General features: G+C 37.3%; 1 non-coding gene across 1 annotated transcript; it reads right to left on the bottom strand.

Moving 5' to 3' along the window:
• Positions 1-9,472: 9,472 nt before the first annotated feature.
• Positions 9,473-9,563, bottom strand: LOC139181813 (small nucleolar RNA SNORD86). Its single transcript, XR_011565551.1, has one exon. It is a non-coding gene; the product is annotated as a small nucleolar RNA SNORD86 (small nucleolar RNA).
• Positions 9,564-18,249: the final 8,686 nt, after the last annotated feature.

The following is an 18,249-nucleotide window of genomic DNA, read 5'->3' as shown; positions in this document are numbered from 1 at the left end:
AAAACTCATCAGTAGCCACAGGACAGGAAAAGGTCAGTTTTCATTCCAATCCCAAAGAAAGGCAATGCCAAAGAATGCTCAAAGTACCACACAATTGCACTCATCTCACATGCTAGTAAAGTAATACTCGAAATTCTCCAAGCCAAGCCTCAACAATATGTGAACTACCAGATATTCAAGCTGGTTTTAGAAAAGGCAGAGAACCAGAGATGAAATTGCCAACGTCTGCTTTATCATCAGTAAAACAACAGAGTTCCAGAAAAACATCTATTTCTGCTTTATTGCCTATGCCAAAGCCTTTGACTGTGTGAATCACAATAAACTGTGGAAAATTTTGAAAGAGATGGGAATACCAGACCACCTGACCTGCCTCATGAGAAATCTGTATATAGATCAGGAAGCAACAGTTAGAACTGGACATGGAACAACAGACTCGTGCCAAATATGAGTAGGAGTATGTCAGGCTGTATATTGTCATCCTGCTTATTTAACTTATATGCAGAGTACATCATGTGAAATTCCAGGCTGGATGAAGCGCAAGCTGGAATCATGATTGCCAGGAGAAATCAAATATGCAGATGACACCTCCCTTATGGCAGAAAACAAAGAATTAAAGAGCCTTTTGATGAAATTGACAGAAGAGAATGAAAAAGTTGGCTTAAAGCTCAACATTCAGAAAACTAAGATCATGGCATCCGGTCGCATTACTTCATGGCATGTAGATGGGGAAACAGTGGAAACAGTGGCTGACTTTATTTTCTTGGGCTCCAAAATCACTGCAGATGGTGATTGCAGCCATGAAATTAAAAGATGCTTACTCCTTGGAAGGAAAGTTATGACCAACCTAGATAGCATCTTTAAAATCAGAGATATTACTTTGCCACCAAAGTCCATCTAGTCAAGGCTATGGTTTTTCCAGTAGTCATGTATGGATGTGAGAGTTGGACTATAAAGTAAGCTGAGTGCCAAAGAATTGATGCTTTTGAACTGTGGTTTTGGAGAAGACTCTTGACAGTCCCTTGGACTGCAAGGAGATCCGACCAGTCCATCCTAAAGGAAATCAGTCCTGAATATTCATTGGAAGCACTCATGCTGAAGCTGAAACTCCAACACTTTGTCCACCTGATGCGAAAAGCTGACTCATTTGAAAAAAAAAAACCCTGATGCTGGGAAAGATTGAAGGCAGAAAGAGAAGGGGACGACAGAGGATGCGATGGTTGGATGGCATCGCCCACTCAATGGACATGAGTTTGAGTAAACAGGGGAGTTGGTGATGGACAGGGAGGCCTCGTATGCTGTGGTCCATGGGGGTCTTAAAAATGCAGACACAACTGAGTAACCACAGCTTCTTTATTCTTTCATCCTGTCTTTGGACCACTAATTTGTTTCCATGTCTTTTTCCCAACTAGGATTCTTTTTATTTCATGTTTTTATCTGGTTACCATGTCTAGATTCTCCAAAATTATGTTGCATAATAGTGGCAAGTATGGACACTCTTGTCTTGTTTCTGATTTTAGAGGAAATGCTTTTAGTTTTTCACTAAGGGAACGATGGTGCTATGGGTTTGTCTTATATGGCCTTTTGAGGTATGTTTTCATTGACATTTGTTTCTACATATATTTTGATTTCCTTTTTATTTCTTCAGTTATCTGTTTGTTATTCAGAAGAATATTGTTTAACCTCCATGTATTTGTGTTTCTTATAGATTTTTTTTTTTCTTGTAGTTGATGTCTAATCTTATAGTGTTGGGATCAGAAAAGATGCTTGAAATGTGTTCACTTTTTTTTTTTTTCTTTTTAACTTGACATGTCTTGATTTGTAACCAAGATGTGATCTATCCTGGAAATGCTCCATGTGCACTTGAGAAAAAAGTGAAATCTACTGTATTTGAATGAAATGCCCTGTAGATATCAGTTATGTCCAACTGGTTCATTGTATCATTTAAAGCTTGTATTTCCTTATTAATTTTCTGTCTGGATGATCCGTCCATTGATGTGAGTGTAGTATTAAAGTCTCCCACTATTTGTGTTACTGTTGATTTTCCCCTTAATAGTTGTTACCATTTGCCTTATTTATTGGGGTGTTTCTATGTTGGGTGCATATTTATTTATAATGGTTATATCTTCATCTTGGTTTTATACATTAATCATTATGTAATGCCCTTCTTTGTCTCTAAAGTCTATTTTTTTCCAATATGAGTATTGCTACTCTTGCTATCTTTTGATTTTCATTTTCATGGAATATCTTTTTCCAGCCCCTCACTTTCAGTGTGTATATGTCCTTAGGTCTCTTGTAGACTGCATATATAGAGGTTTTGGTTTTGTATCTATTCAGCTATTCTCTGTCTTTTGGTTGGAATATTTAATCAATTTACACATAAGGTGAATATTGATATGTATGACCCTTTTACCATTTATTGTTTTGAGTTTGTTTTTGTAGGTCTTTTATTTCTATTTTATTTTGTTTTGGCTTTTTGTCTAGCAAAGTTCTTTTAGCATTTATTGTAAAGCTAGTTTTGTGGTGCTGAATTCTCTCAATTTTTTCTCATCTGTAAATCTTTTGACTTCTCTTTTGAATCTGAGTGTGATCCTTGCTGGATAGAGTAATCTTGGTTGTAAGATTCTCCTTTTGTTGTTTTAAGTATATCTTGTCACTCCTTCTATCCTGCAGATTTTCTGTTGGAATATCAGCTGTTTATGTTATGGGGATCCCCTTGTATATTATCTGTTGCATTTTCCTTGATACTTTTAATACTAATATTTGTTCTTTGTGTTTAATTTTGTTAGCTTGATTAGTATGTGTCTTGGCATGTTTCTCCTTGGATTTATCCTGTATAGGCTTCTCTGGGCTTCCTGGACTTGGGTGGCTATTTCCCTTTCCCATCTTAGGGAAGTTTTCCACTATAATCTCCTCAAATATCTTGTCATGCCCTTCCCTTTTGTCTTCTTCTGGGATCCCTATGATTCTAGTGTTGTTATAGTTAATGTACCTGCACCTGAGGCTGCTGGAACTAATTTCCTTTCTTTTCTTTGATCTCTGATACTGTCCTCATTTATTTTTATTATTTTTTTCTTTATTCTGCTCTGGTTCAGCTATTTCCATCATTCTAGCTTCCAGCTCACTTATCCGTTTTTTCTGCCTCAGTTACTCTGCTACTGGTTCCCTCTAGTGTATTTTTAAGATCAGTTATTGCATTGTTCACTGTTGATTGTTAACTCTTCTTCTAGGTCCCTATTAAAAATTTCTTGCATCTTCTCAATCCATGCCTCCGGTCTATTTATCTGTGCCCCTACTTTATTTTCAAGATTTTAGACCATCTTTATCATTACTCTGAATTCTTTTTCAGGTTTTTTTTTTTTTTTTTTTGTCATGTGGGTTTTTACCATATTCCTTCATTTGCTGTATATTTCTCTGTCTTTTCATTTTGTTCAATTTACTTTGTTTGCAGTCTCCTTTATGCAGGCTGGAAAGTCATATTTCCTCTTAATTGTGGGGTCTGATCCCCCATGAGTGGAGTTGGATCAGTGTCTTGTGAAGGTTTCATCATTCGTGAGATTTATGCCTGTATTTTGGTGGATGAAGCTGGATCTTGTCTCTCTGAATGGCAGTGTCATGTCCAGGAGTGTGTTTTAGGGTATGTATGGATTTGTTATGGCTTTGGACAGCCTCTCTGCTAACATGCAGGATTGTGTTCCTGTTTTTCTAAAGTCGTGGCATGGGGCATCTTCACTGGAGTTTGCTGGCCTTTGAGTGGGGCTCGGTCTTAGTGTTGAGCCTTTGGGAGTGCTTTCATCGATTAAAGATACCTAGGATTAGGAGTTCTCTGGTGGTTCAAAGTCCTGGACTCAGGTTTCCCACCTCAGGCATTCAGTGCCAGCCCTTTACTGTAGCCCCAAGACTTTACAAGCCACACAGCACAGAAGACAAAACCCCAAGACTGTTGGTGAAAACAACACGCAACAGCCCAGAACACCCAGAGAAACCCACCCCAAAGTCATCCAATATTTCTAGGATGGTCTCTGAACCTGTCTGGGGCAGCATGAGTTCTACTTAATCTCAAATCTGTCCTTATTCCAGCTTGTACTCACTCCCAAGGTTCACATTTGCTCCTAACATCCAGTCTCAGTCTAATTTGGGGTATTTAATCTTCTGCACCTGTGGCTGCTGGAACTAATTTCCTTTCTTTTCTTTTGTCACACAGCTCCTGGTGTTCCACTTTGGTTTTGGCCCGGCTCTGCTTGTATACTGCCCTCAGGTGACTGTTCCCTGCTAAGACATAAGGGGGAAAAAACCAAGGCTTATTAAGGCTCCCTTGCTCAGTAAGGCTGGGGAGAGGGAAGGGTATGGCAGCCACAAAACCTGCACAGGTATAAAACTGTGAGATGTGGTTACAGTGTGAGACAGGTAGTATTCTCTCCAGAGGAATTGGTCTCAAGTCATGTATTCTTAGGAAGAGCCAAGCTGCTTAGGCTCCCAGCAAGGTGTGGGCAATAACCTATGCTTGCTTGCAGCTTGGTGGTAGCTTCCACCTCTGGGGTCAGGACCTCATCAGTGGTATTTTGTCTGCTGACTCAGGCACTTTCCCAAGTTTTGGCAGTGGCTGTGCCTTGTTTCCCATTCTAAGATCATTAAATGCACTCTCCTTTAATTCCACCTTCTAGGGCTCTGACCACTTTTGGAAGTGGCCAGTGGAATGCAAAGAATTAGAGTGTCCCAGCAACAATGACCTCTTGCCACTCTGGGATGCCCAGTCTTTCCTCTGGTCTCCCTCAGCTGTTGCAGTAGCCTTCTCATGGTATACTCACAGCAGCCAAACCCTGTCCTCTCCCTGGGTTCCTACACCCACATCTGAGCCTTGGCACCCTGAGCATGAATGCAAAGATCCTGTATTGCCATTTTGTTATTTATTTATTTTGGTCTGTTTGATAGTTCTCTTGTTCCTGTCTTCTCCAGCTATATTTCTTTGTGGTTTGATGACATAGTTGTACCGTGTGCTTTGATTCTCTTCTTTTTAACTTTTTTGTATCTACTGTATTTTTTGTTACTATGAATTTCCCATCAAATATTTTGGTTATAGTAGCCTGCTTTAAGAAATTAAAAGTGGCTTAGATCATATATAGAAACTCTATACTTTATTTTTCTCCACAAACTTTATGTAATTAATATTAGACTTTAGCTTTTTATACATATTATGTTTCTACTAACAAATTTCTATGATTATCCTGATTCTTACTGCTTTTGTCTGGTACTTATATTTTAATATAACTTCATGTTGTTTTTATTTGTTTGTTTGTTTACATATTTTTTTTATTTCAAATAAAACTTCCTTAAGCATTTATTTTAAGGCAATCCTGTGTTTGTGTATGTGTGTTCTCATTCATGTCCAACTATTTGGGTTCCCATGGACTGTAACCCATCAGGTTCCTCTGTCCATGGGATTTCCCAGGCAAGAATACTGGAGTGGGCTGACATTTCCTTCTCCAGGGGATCTTCCCAAGTCAGGGATTGAACCTGTGTCTTTTGTGTCTCTTGCATCGGCAGACAGAATCTTTACCACTGTACCACCTGGGAAGCCCATAAGGCAAGTCTAATGGTGATAAATCCCCTTAGTTTTTTTTTTTTTTTTTTTTTTTCCCTTTCTGGAAAAGTCTTAACCTGTCTTTTATTCATGAAGTACAGTTTTGTCAGGATAAGCATTCTCTCTCTCTTTTTTTTTAATAAAAAATAAACTTTTATGGATACATTTCCTGGTTATAAAACTTGGGGGAAAAGTAGAATAAGGCAAAATACATTCTGTGTTACAAGTCAGAAGGTAAGGTATTCTTTTTGGCAGTCTTTCAGTACATCCCACTCTCTCCTGTCCTGCAATACTTTCACTCGAAATCCAAACAAGTAATTTTTCTTGTACTGTTTTCATTTTTTTCCTTTATCTTTGACTTATGATAACTGGATTATAATGTGTTTTGGGGTAGAATTCTTTGAGTTCATTCAATCTGTTTAGATATTTTTGTACTTAATTAATCAAGCTATCAATGTCTCTGCCTAGAATTGTGAAGTTCTCAGACATTGTTTTTAAATAAACTTTCAGTCCCATTGTCTTTTTCTCCTTCTTGTATCCCCTTTATGCACATAGTACTACACTCGATGATGTTGCCTAAATTTTGCATTTATTCCTCATTTTTTTTTCACTCTCTTTTTAAAAATCATTTTTGCTTCTGTGACTGGATAATTTGAAATGGCCTGTCTTCGAGTTAGCTGATTCTTATTTCTATATGATTGAGTCTGCTATTGAGACTTCTATTTTATTTTTCAGTTCAGTCACTATATCCTTCTATTTAAGAATTTTTTAGTGGCTTCTATTTATTAATTATGGCTTCCTTAGTGGCTCAATTGTAAAGAATCCACCTGCCACTGCAGGGGATGCTGGTTCGATCCATAAGTCAGGAAGATCACCTGGAGGAGGAAATAGCAACCTGCTCCAGTGTACTTGCCTGGGAAACCCATGGACAGAGGAGCCTGGTGGGCTACAGTCCAGGAGATGACAAAAAATGTTGGACATGACTTAGTGATTAAACAGCAACAATTTCCTTATTAAATTTCTCATTTTGTTCATGTATTTTCTTCTTGATTTTATTTAATCTCTGTCCTGTTGTATTGGGTTGGTCAAAATGTTCTATCATTTTTTTAAGTAAAAATAAAAGACACATTTTTCATTTTCACCAAGAACTTTAATGAACAACATATTCACCATTTTCTTCCACTACTTTCTGCCACTTTTCAGGCAACTTTATAATTTCATCTTCCCTAAACTTTTTATCTTTTTGAACAAAGAACTCTTCCAGGTGCTTTTTACAGTCTTCCAGGGAATGCAGTCCTAAAGGGAATCAGTCCTGAATGTTCATTGGAAGGACTGATGTTGAAGCTGAAACTCCAGTACTTTGGCCACCTGATGTGAAGAGCTGACTCATTTGAACAGACCCTGATGCTGGAAAAAATTGAAGGCAGGAGGAGAAGGGGACAACAGAGGATAAGATGGTTGGATGTCATCACCAACTTAATGGACATGGGTTTGGGTAAACTCCTGGAGTTGGTGATGGACAGGGAGGCCTGGCATGCTGCAGTCCATGGGGTCGCAAAGAGTCAGACATGACTGAGTGACTGAACTTAACTGACTGAGGGAATGCATTTTTTTTTTTTTTCATTAAGAGAATGTTGTAAAGTCCAAAATAAATGGGCATCTGAAGCTGCAATGTTTGGTGAGTATGGTGGATGAATCAACTTCCCAGCCAAACTGTAACCATTTTTGCCTGGTCATAGCATTAAATTGATGGAAAATTATGCATTTTATGTTAATTAATTCTGAATGCTTTTCATCAAGTGCTACTTCCAGTGTGTCTAATTGGTAGCAGCAGTGCTGCTACTGTGGCTGTCGCTTCAGTCATGTCCGACTCTGTGCGACCCCATAGACGGCAGCCCACCAGGCTCCACCGTCCCTGGGATTCTCCAGGCAAGAACACTGGAGTGGTTTGCCATTTCCTTCTCCAATGCAGGAAAGTGAAAAGTGAAAGTGAAGTCGCTCAGTCGTGTCTGACTCTTCTCGATCCCATGGACTGCAGCCCACCAGGCTTCTCCAGCCATGGGATTTTCCAGGCAAGAGTGCTGGAGTGGGGTGCCATTGCCTTCTCCAAATTGGGAGCAGTACTTGCAATTAATTGGTTTTATGGAAAGAGTTCATAATAGAAGACTCTCTTCCAATCCCACTATATACACTTCATTCAACTTTGGCCTATGGTGTGGTTGGCAGTGGTTCATTTCACTTTTCCCACAATTTCTTCCATCCCACATTATTGTACACTATCCATTTTTCATCACCCATTGCAATTTATTTTAAAAATGAAATGCTTTTTTATGTTTAAGGAACAAATTGTATGCAGAAATGCCATCAAGAAGGTTTCTTTTTTATTTTTTTTTTCCACTTAACTTATGCGGAACCCAAACATCAAAGCAATGAATATAACCAAGCTGGTGCAAATAATTTTCAACACTTGATTTGGATATTTTGAGTATGTTGGCCATCTCCTGATTGATATATAATTTATTGTTCTCAAGTAATACCTCGATTTGATCACTAACTTAAATGGTCTACCAATTGTGAAGCATTGTCCAGTGAGAAATCTCCAGTATTAAACTTTGCAAACTACTTTTGACATGTTAGTTCAGTCACAGCACCTTCTCCATAAACTGCACAAATATATATATTTTTTCATTTCAGTTGCATTCTTTCCTTTCTTGAAACAATAAAGCATATTATGCCAAAAATGTTGCTTTTTCCTTCCATCTTCAATATTAAAATTCTACATAAAAGCTAACAAATTTGAAATGATTTTTAGTGCAAATTGACATGACAGTTGTCAAAATACTATCTAATCATATTTTGTTTTAATTTATGTATTTATTTTAATTGGAGGATACTGTTTTGACAGTTAAAGACAACCAAGTGCTACTAGAGCCATCTTACTGAATGAAACAATGAAAATTTTGGTCAACCCAATAGTTCACTGAGCTTCTTTAAGGTAGTTGTTTTTTGTTTGTTTGTTTTTATTTTTATTGGGCTCTAGAAAATGTGTTGGGAAATATCTCCCCAAGGTAGAGAGAGATGTCCATTCTAATATTCCTGGGATAGCTTTGAGAGCTTTTTCTTTTTCTTGGAGCTGCTGCTGTCTCTGGCAGTAACCTCTTCAGTTCCACTACTGAGTAACTTCTCCTTGAAAGACAATTTCTTCTTTTAATTGGGGACCCTCTAGTCTCCTGACTCATCAGAGTCACTAACTGGTTCCTCTTTGGGGAAAGATTTCTTCCCCTTGGGAAGATCCCACTGCCAGCTGTCTCTTCAAGATTACTACTAACTAGGTCCTCCTTCGAAAAAGATTTTTTTCTGCAGTTTGGAAAAGGAGGCATATGGGTCTTCCATCCTCCTGAGAATCCTTCTGGGACTTCTTCTTTTTCATTTTTGGGGTCTTTCACTTGTCTCCTCACACTCCTCTGGGGGCAGTACTGCTTTCTGAAGATGCCAGGGAAACTGAAGCCAGCCTTTTCTTTTCCATCTTCAAGCATTTCCTCTCCTGTTTCTCTAGCTTCCTAGTAATCTTAGCTGCTGCTTCATCTGCCTGAATCATTGCCTCCTTCAAGACATGCAGATTCTTTTGTGGAATCTCTCCAGTCTCACAAAAGGACAGACACTCCTCAACATGTTCTAGAAGCTTTTCCCCAAATACACTGGTGGGTGTACATCAGAGAAGCAATCAATTCGTGAGGCAATACTGCATTTGTTTGCCAGGTATTGGGAAATGTAGGCTTTGTTCTTGGTAGCTGCTTAGTCAATGAAAGTAGAATGGAAAATGAGTTCATATTTTGGGGTGTTATCCATTGTCTTCAAGGCTTTGGAAATTTGGTCTCTTTGCTGGGCCCAGAGAATCACTCAGACACCAGCATTAGCCTTCACCAGCATTGCAGAGGTCAGTATAGGTCAGAAAGAAGGTAATTGTTTTGAATCCATTGTTAATCAGTTCATGGATCTCCATTTCTTTAAGGTCAGTTACTAGAGCTTTCTTAGTTACCTTTGATGGTATATTTGTCTTACTCTGTATGATCTGTGTAATTTTTCTTGGATATCAATACACTGGCAGGTGCAGACAACTTTTTTCAGTCTTTAAAGACTGATTTTTACATGTAAAGGTCTGCTGGGTCCCTAAACTAACAGGACTACTTCTAGGATCGCAGTTGAGTTGAGTTGGAGCCAAGCAACAGTTGCACTGCTGAGTCCACAATTTGGTGTGTAATGGTTGGACCCGCTGCCAAGGGTATAGGTGGTGTGACTTCTGTCAGATTTCCTGGCAGATAGGACTGCCTCTCGGGCTTTGGTCTCAGATCAGATCAGATCAGTCACTCAGTCATATCTGACTCTTTGCGAACCCTGAATCGCAGCACACCAGGCCTCCCTGTCCATCACCAACTCCCAGAGTTCACTCAGACTCACGTCTATCGAGTCAGTGATGCCATCCAGCCATCTCATCCCCTGTCGTCCCCTTCTCCTCCTGCCCCAAATCCCTCCCAGCATCAGAATCTTTTCCAATGAGTCAACTCTTCGTATGAGGTGGCCAAAGTACTGGAGTTTCAGCTTTAGCATCATTCCTTCCAAAGAAATCCCAGGGCTGATCTCCTTCAGAATGGACTGGTTGAATCTCCTTGCAGTCCAAGGGACTCTCAAGAGTCTTCTCTAACACCACAGTTCAAAAGCATCACTTCTTCAGCGCTCAGCCTTCTTCACAGTCCAACTCTCGCATCCATACATGACCACAGGAAAAACCATAGCCTTGACTAGACGGACCTTTGTTGGCAAAGTAATGTCTCTACTTTTTAATATGCTATCTAGGTTGGTCATAACTTTCCTTCCAAGGAGTAAGCGTCTTTTAATTTCATGGCTGCAGTCACCATCTGTAGTGATTTTGGAGCCCCCCAAAATAAAGTCTGACACTGTTTCCACTGTTTCCCCATCTATTTCCCATGAAGTGATGGGACCGGATGCCATGATCTTCGTTTTCTGAATGTTGAGCTTTAAGCCAACTTTTTCACTCTCCACTTTCACTTTCATCAAGAGGCTTTTGAGTTCCTCTTCACTTTCTGCCATAAGGGTGGTGTCATCTGCATATCTGAGGTTATTGGTATTTCTCCCGGCAATCTTGATTCCAGCTTGTGTTTCTTCCAGTCCAGCGTTTCTCATGATGTACTCTGCATATAAGTTAAATAAACAGGGTGACAATATACAGCCTTGATGAACTCCTTTTCTTATTTGGAGCCAGTCTGTTGTTCCATATCCAGTTCTAACTGTTGCTTCCTGACCTGCATACAAATTTCTCAAGAGGCAGGTCAGGTGGTCTGGTATTCCCATCTCTTTCAGAATTTTCCACAGTTTATTGTGATCCACCCAGTCAAAAGCTTTGGCATAGTCAATAAGGCAGAAATAGATGTTTTTCTGGAACTCTCTTGCTTTTTCCATGATCCAGCAGATGTTGGCAATTTGATCTCTGGTTCCTCTGCCTTTTCTAAAACCAGCTTGAACATCAGAAAGTTCACGGTTCACATATTGCTGAAGCCTGGCTTGGAGAATTTTGAGCATTACTTTACTAGCATGTGAAATGAGTGCTTTGGTCTAGTGGGGCTCTAGTCCCATAATTTGTGACAAGGCCAGTTCTGGGACTCCAGTTGGGCTTATGGGCAGCAGGTCTGTTACCATTGATGCAGACAGGTGTGGATCATGCCATGTCCTGAACAGTCTCTCGCAAGATTTTGTATATGGTGATAAATAATATGGACAACTAGAACAAAAAAAGAATTATCAGAAATGAGGTGGGAATGATATCAGCACCATGGTGGCATAAGACATCCATCCTACTTTGTTTCCCCTTATCACAACTAATTAGATACCAATACACAAACAAAAGTGCTATTATGGAGATTGTGTGATCCAGCATCATACACCAAGAGATCTGAGTAGAGTCTCATCTACCAGTGCATCTGCTAGTAAGTATGTAGATTTTAGTATGAGCTGTAGATCCAGAAGAGTCAGCAAACTTGCCCCAGTCCCTCCAAGCCATAGTCAAAGGTGACTTGAGCAGACATTCATGTTTAACAGGTAATTTGAAGAAATTCAGCCTTCCTATGGGAAGATTTCAGCATGACATTGTATCTTAAAAAAATACCAGTTTGGACATAGTGGAGGAGAAAGAGGAACTTTACTAGTACTACCCATGCTCCATGAGAACAGAGTAGAATGCTTAAGTTATTGGCATTGACCTTCTGTGGGGAAAAATAATAGCAGTTAATGAGTGTCCAGCTACCCCAGATGTGTGAGATACTGCTGGAGAAATCTGTTTGTCTCTAACTCCACCCAAAGTTCTAAGGAAGGACTGCCATGACTGGGGTTAGGTGGGATATCAGGAAAAAGGCAGATAGGATTATCAAAACGCTTTAAAGGATATAGTTTTTGCTAACTAAATTCAGAATTTCAGCAAAAAGTTTATCCACAAGCCTCTATGAGGACCTCACCTGAGGTTCACACCACTGGATCTGTGGGTATTCACAATACCCCAAATAATAAATACACACTTTTCCTCACCCTACACCTGGGTCATTGTGCATGTTTCCAAGTGCTACAGAAGAGCAAGTTTGCTAAATGGAATGCTATTAGAAAAAAAAAAAAAAAAAACTAAAAACTAAAATCTGTGGCCAAGGGAGGAACCACAAACTTGAGTTATAGTGCCATCTTCTGGGAAGCAAAAGAGAGTTTTCCAGCAGATAGTCTGTGAGTGCTAAGAACTAGAGTAGATATAGAAGCCTAAAGAATTCTTCCACAAGTGGAAGAGCTAAAAGTGGACCAAGTGAACCCATACAAAGGGGGAGAAAATTCCAGATATAATACCACCAATAAACAAAATAATTTATCTGATGGTGGTTAGTAAAGACTTAAGGAGGTATCTGCTGCTTCAAATATAAAAGCAGCAATACAAAACTACAAGGAACATGGAAATGAAGTAAAAAATTATATCCAAAAGATAACAATACTTTTCTAATAACTGAGTCAAAGCATAGAATTTTGCAATCTAGGTTAAAAAAAAATATCTGTTTTTAAGAAGCTCAATGAGCCACAAGAAAACTCAGAAGGTCAATTAACTAAATCATGGAAAAAATACAGGTTCAAAATGTATTTACCAAAGAGAGAAATCATTAAAAAAAAACCAAGCAACTGATCTGAGTTGTATAACTCAATCAGTTAAATGAAAATGCAATAGAAAACATCTGCAATAGACTATAGCAAATGAAAGACAGAATACATAAACTGGAAGACAGGGATTTAGAAGTGACCCAAAGAAGAACAAAACTAAGAATAAATTTAAAAAAAAAGAAAAAGAAAGCTTCTGTAATTTATAAGGATGCCTCAAGATAATAAATAATAGAATAATCAGGATTCCAAAAATAGAAAAGAGGAAAATAGGGACCAGAAGTGAAGTGAAGTCGCTCAGTCATGTCCAACTCTTTGCGACCCCATGGACTGTAGCCTACCAGGTTCCACCATCCATGGGGGTTTCCAGGCAAAGATACTGGAATGGGTTGCCATTTCCTTCTCCAAGAGATCTTCCCGACCCAGGAATTGAACCCTGGTCTCCCACATGATAGGCATCATAGGCAGACGCTTTACCATCTGAGCCACCTGGGAAGATCAGCGACCAGGGCCCAGAAAGTTTATTAAAAATAAATTTAAAAAAAATTGCGAAACCTTCTCAAACCTAGGGAGAAATATGGACACCCGAGTTCACAAAGTGAACAGTCATCATGACATCTCAATAGAAAATTCCTTCCCCAAGACATATTTTACTGAAACTGTCATAGATAAAGAGGGAATTCTAAAAGTGGACAGAGGAAAAAGTAATTGTAGCCTATAATGGAACCCCCATTAGACAATCTGCAGATTTCTATGGAGAAAACTTACAAGCCAAGAGAATGATGTATTTAAAGTTTTGAAAGAAACAAAAAATTGTCAGACAAAAATACTGGAGATATATATCTGGCAGCTCTTCTTCAGATATGAAAGAGAAATAAACACTTTCCTAGAAAAACAAAAGCTGAGAGAGTTCATCACCACTATACCTGCCTTGCATTAAATGCTGAAATGAGTTATTCAGGACTCAAAGAAAAGATAGTTTTAGTGACATAAATGCATATAAAGCATACCTCACATGGATAAAGGTAAATGTACAGATTTTCAAAAGTTATAATACTCTAATCTGATGGTGTATTAATAACCTAACTATAAGGAATAGCATGTTAAAAAATACTATAATAGCTAAAATTTTTTAATGAATACATAATATAAAAGAGGTGAATATTGACCTTGAAAATATAAAAGGAGCAGAGTAAAAGAATCGAAATTTGTAGGCAATTGAAGTTAATTTGCTATCAGCTTGGAATGTCTTATCTATAAGATATGTCAGGTAAACCTTGTGGCAACCACAGCACACATACCTAGACTGCATTCACAATGATAAAGAAAAATAAGATGGATCATACAACCACATAAAGTCACAAACTTAAAAATGTGGGCAAAAACAGGAAAAAAAAATGGAAATACTAAACACGTAGAAGGCAACTAATAAGGTGACATTACATTATATATCAATAAGTACTCTAAATGTAAATGAATTGAATATTTGCCAATGAAAGGGCACAGAGTGACTGGATGAATTTAAAACAAACAAAAAATAGGACCTAATTATATGCAGTCTACAGGAGATGCACTACCATTTTAACACACATAGACTGAATGTGAAGGAATGGAAAATTATACTCTTTGCAAATGGAAACCAAAAGACAGCCAAGGATAGCTATACTTATATCAAACAAAACAGAATCTAAACCAAAAATGGTAATAAGAGATAAAGTCACTATATTCCATAAGATATTACAAAAATCTCAAACAAACTTTTTGGCCAACCCAATATAATGATAAAGGGATCAATTCATCAAGAAGATGTAGCAATCAAAAAGACACATACACCATGTAGGAGCACCTGTATATATTAAGCAAATACAGATCTGAAGGGAGAGGTAGACACAAGTACAGTAATAGTAGGGGACTTAAATACCCTACTTTCAGCAATGGATATATCATTTCGATGGAAAATCAGTGATGAGACACTGAATCTCAAACTTACATTAGAACAAATGAACATAACAGACATTTATAGAACATTTTATTCAATAGCAATACACTACAATGCAAGGAGATCCAACCAGTCCATCCTAAAGGAGATCAGTCCTGGGTGTTCATTGGTAGGACTGATGTTGAAGCTGAAACTCCAGTACTTTGGCCACCTGATACAAAGAGCTGGCTCATTTGAAAAGACCCTGATACTGGGAAAGATTGAGGGCAGGAGGAGAAGGGGATGACAGAGGATTAGATGGTTGGATGGCATCACCGACTCAATGGACATGGGTTTGGGTGGACTCCAGGAGTTGGTGATAGATAGGGAGGCTTGGCGTGCTGTGGTTCATGGGGTCGCAAAGAGTCAGACACAACTGAGTGACTGAACTGAACTGAACACTACATAGTCTTCTCAAGGGCACATTAAACATTCTCCAGGTTATATCTTATGATAGGACACAAAATACATCTTAGCAAATTGAAGAAATTGAAATCAGGCTAAGCATTTTTTTTTCTGATTACAATGATAGGAAACAGAAATAAATAGCAAGAGTAATCTAGAAATTTTACAAGTATATGAAAAATAAACTGGAAAATAAAAACACACTACTGAACAACCAGCAGGTCAAAGAAGAAATCAAAAGAGAATTTAAAAAAAAATGAAACAAATAAAAATGGAAACACAATATGCCCAGACCCATCTGATACTGCAAAAGCAGTTTTGAAAAGGAAGCTTTTATTTATAAATGCTTATATTTAAAAAAGTAAAAGATATCAAATAAGCAACCTTAATTGACACCTCAAAGAATTAAAAATAGAAAAACAAACTAAACCTAAAGTTAGAACAGGAAAAGAAATAACACATATAAGAAAAGAAATAAATGGAATTGGGAACAGGAAAACAATAGAAAATATTAACAAAACTAAAAACTTCTTTTTGAGCAAAATTGAAAAAACAAACTGTCTAGACTAAGAAAAAAGAATCAAAAATAAAGCCATAAATGAAAAAGTAGAAATTACAACTAATACTACAGAAATATTTAGAATTATACACACTATTATGAACATTTATATGCTGACAAATTGGATAACTTACAAGAAATGGATAAATTCCTAGAAACATACAACCTATAAAAACTGAATCAAAAATAAAGAAAGAGAGAGAGAAAATCTGAACAGACTCATAGTGGACGCATAGATTGAATCAGTAATCAAAAACTTCCCAACCTAGAAAAACTCAGGACCAGATACCTTCACTGAATCATACAGCATATAAAAATAACCACTTCTAATTTTCTCTCTTTTTTAAATTTATTTTTTAATTTATTTACTTTAATTGGAGGCTAATTACTTTATAATATTGCAGTGGTTTTTGCCACACATTGACATGAATCAGCCATGGGTATACACTTTTCAAAGTATATTGAAACATACTTTCAACAAACAGAAGAAGAGAAGACATTTCCAAATTAATTCTATAATATCAGAAGTACCCTAATGTCAAAACCATACAAGGATAATTGGGAAAAAGTTATACCAATATCTCTGATGAATACAAATGTGAATATTCTCAATGAAATAGTCTCAAACCAAATTCAATGACATATTAAAATGATTATATGCCATGACCAAGTGAGATTTATTCCCAGGCACAAAGATATTTCAAAACATACACAAATCGATAAATATGATCTAACATTAATAGAATGAAAAATAAAAATTATAGGGTACTTTCATTAGATGCAGGGTACAATCCATGGGGTCACAAAGAGTAGGACATGACTATATGACTAATACTTTCACTTTCAATAGATGCAGAAAAGTCATTTGACAAAATAAATCATTCTTTCATGGGACTCAAAAGCTCCCAAAAAGTAGATATAAGAGAAACATACCTCGACATAATAAAGGCCATATATGGAAAACCCAGGCTCATACATACAAACCTCGACATAATAAAGGCCATATATGGAAAACTCAGTGGTAAAGAATCTACCTGCCAACACAGGAGACGCAGGTTCAATTCCTGGATCAGGAAAATCCCCTGGAGAAGGGAATGGCTACCCCTTACAGTATTCTTGCCTGGAAAACCCCATGGAAAGAAAAGCCTGGTGGGCTACAGTAAATGGAGTTGCAAAAGAGTTAGACATGACTTAGCGACTAAACAGCAACAACAACAAATGGAAAACTCACAGCTAACATCATATTCAATGATGAAAGCTTAAAAGCTTTTCCTTTAAGATCAGGAACAAAGACAAGGGTGCCCAGTCTCACACTAAATACAGTACTGCAAGTCCTAGCTAGAACAATCAGGTAAGACTAAGAAAGAAAAAGCACCCAAATAAAAAATAAAGAAATAAAATTATCATTTGTAGATGATATGGTCTTAAATATAGAAAATCCTAAAGACTAAACCAAAAATACTGTTGTAACTAATCAGCAAAGAAAGTGTAGTTGTAAGATATAAATTCAACATACAGAAATCAGTTACATTTTTATATACTAATAATGAAACATTTGAGAAAAAATAAAACTCACCCATTAGCAATAACATCAAAAACAATAAAGTTCTTAGCAATAAATTTATCTAGGAAGTTAAAGCCTTCTGTGATGAAAAATACAATACCTTGTTGAACAAAATTGCAAAAGACAAAAATAAATGTAAGATATCACATTGTCATAAATAGGAAGAATTAATAATGGTAAAACACTCATGCTACCTAAAACCATATATAAATTCAATGAAATCCCATTGGAATTTTTCACATAAATATAAAAAACCAATTATAATATGTGTATGGAACAAAAAACTACCCTGAATATCCAAAGCAATCATGATAAAATCTGGCACATAGTAGTCCTTTAAATTGTCTTCCTGGGTGGCTCAGCGGTAATGAATCTGCCTGCCAATGCAGGAGACATAGGTCCTATTTGTGATCTGGGAAGATCCCAAGGAGTAGGAATTGGTAACACATTCCAGTATTCTTGCCTGAGAAATCCAATGGACAGAGGAGTCTGGAGGATTACTTTCCATGGGGTTGTAAAGAGTTGGGCACAACTGAGTGACTAAACAACAAACAATGGTAACTCTATTTTTAACGTTTTGAGGACCTTGGTCCTCTTTGGAAGAATGTCTATTCAGTTCGTCTGCCTATTTTTAAGTCAGAGTGTTTTTTGTTGTTGTTGTTGTTGTTGTTGTTATCTAGTTGTATGAGTTCTTTATATATTTTGCATATATTAACCCCTTGTTTCTGATATATGGTGTGTAAATATTTTCTTCCATTATGTAGGTTGTTTTTTAAATTTTTAATGTCTTTTTTCTTGTGAAGAAGCTTTTTGTTTGATGTAGTCTCACTTTGATTTTGCCTTTCTTGCTTATGATTTTAGTGTCATATCCAAAAAAAAATCATTGGCAAGACCAATATCAAGAAACTGCTTGTCCACTATTTTCTCCCAGGAGGTTTACAGTATTAGATTTTGTTTATGTCTTT

The sequence above is a fragment of the Bos indicus genome, chromosome X, assembly GCF_029378745.1.
Source record: "Bos indicus isolate NIAB-ARS_2022 breed Sahiwal x Tharparkar chromosome X, NIAB-ARS_B.indTharparkar_mat_pri_1.0, whole genome shotgun sequence".
Classification (NCBI taxonomy): domain Eukaryota; kingdom Metazoa; phylum Chordata; class Mammalia; order Artiodactyla; family Bovidae; genus Bos; species Bos indicus.
Note: the sequence above shows the minus strand (reverse complement) of the source record. Positions and strands in the feature narration are given on the sequence as shown.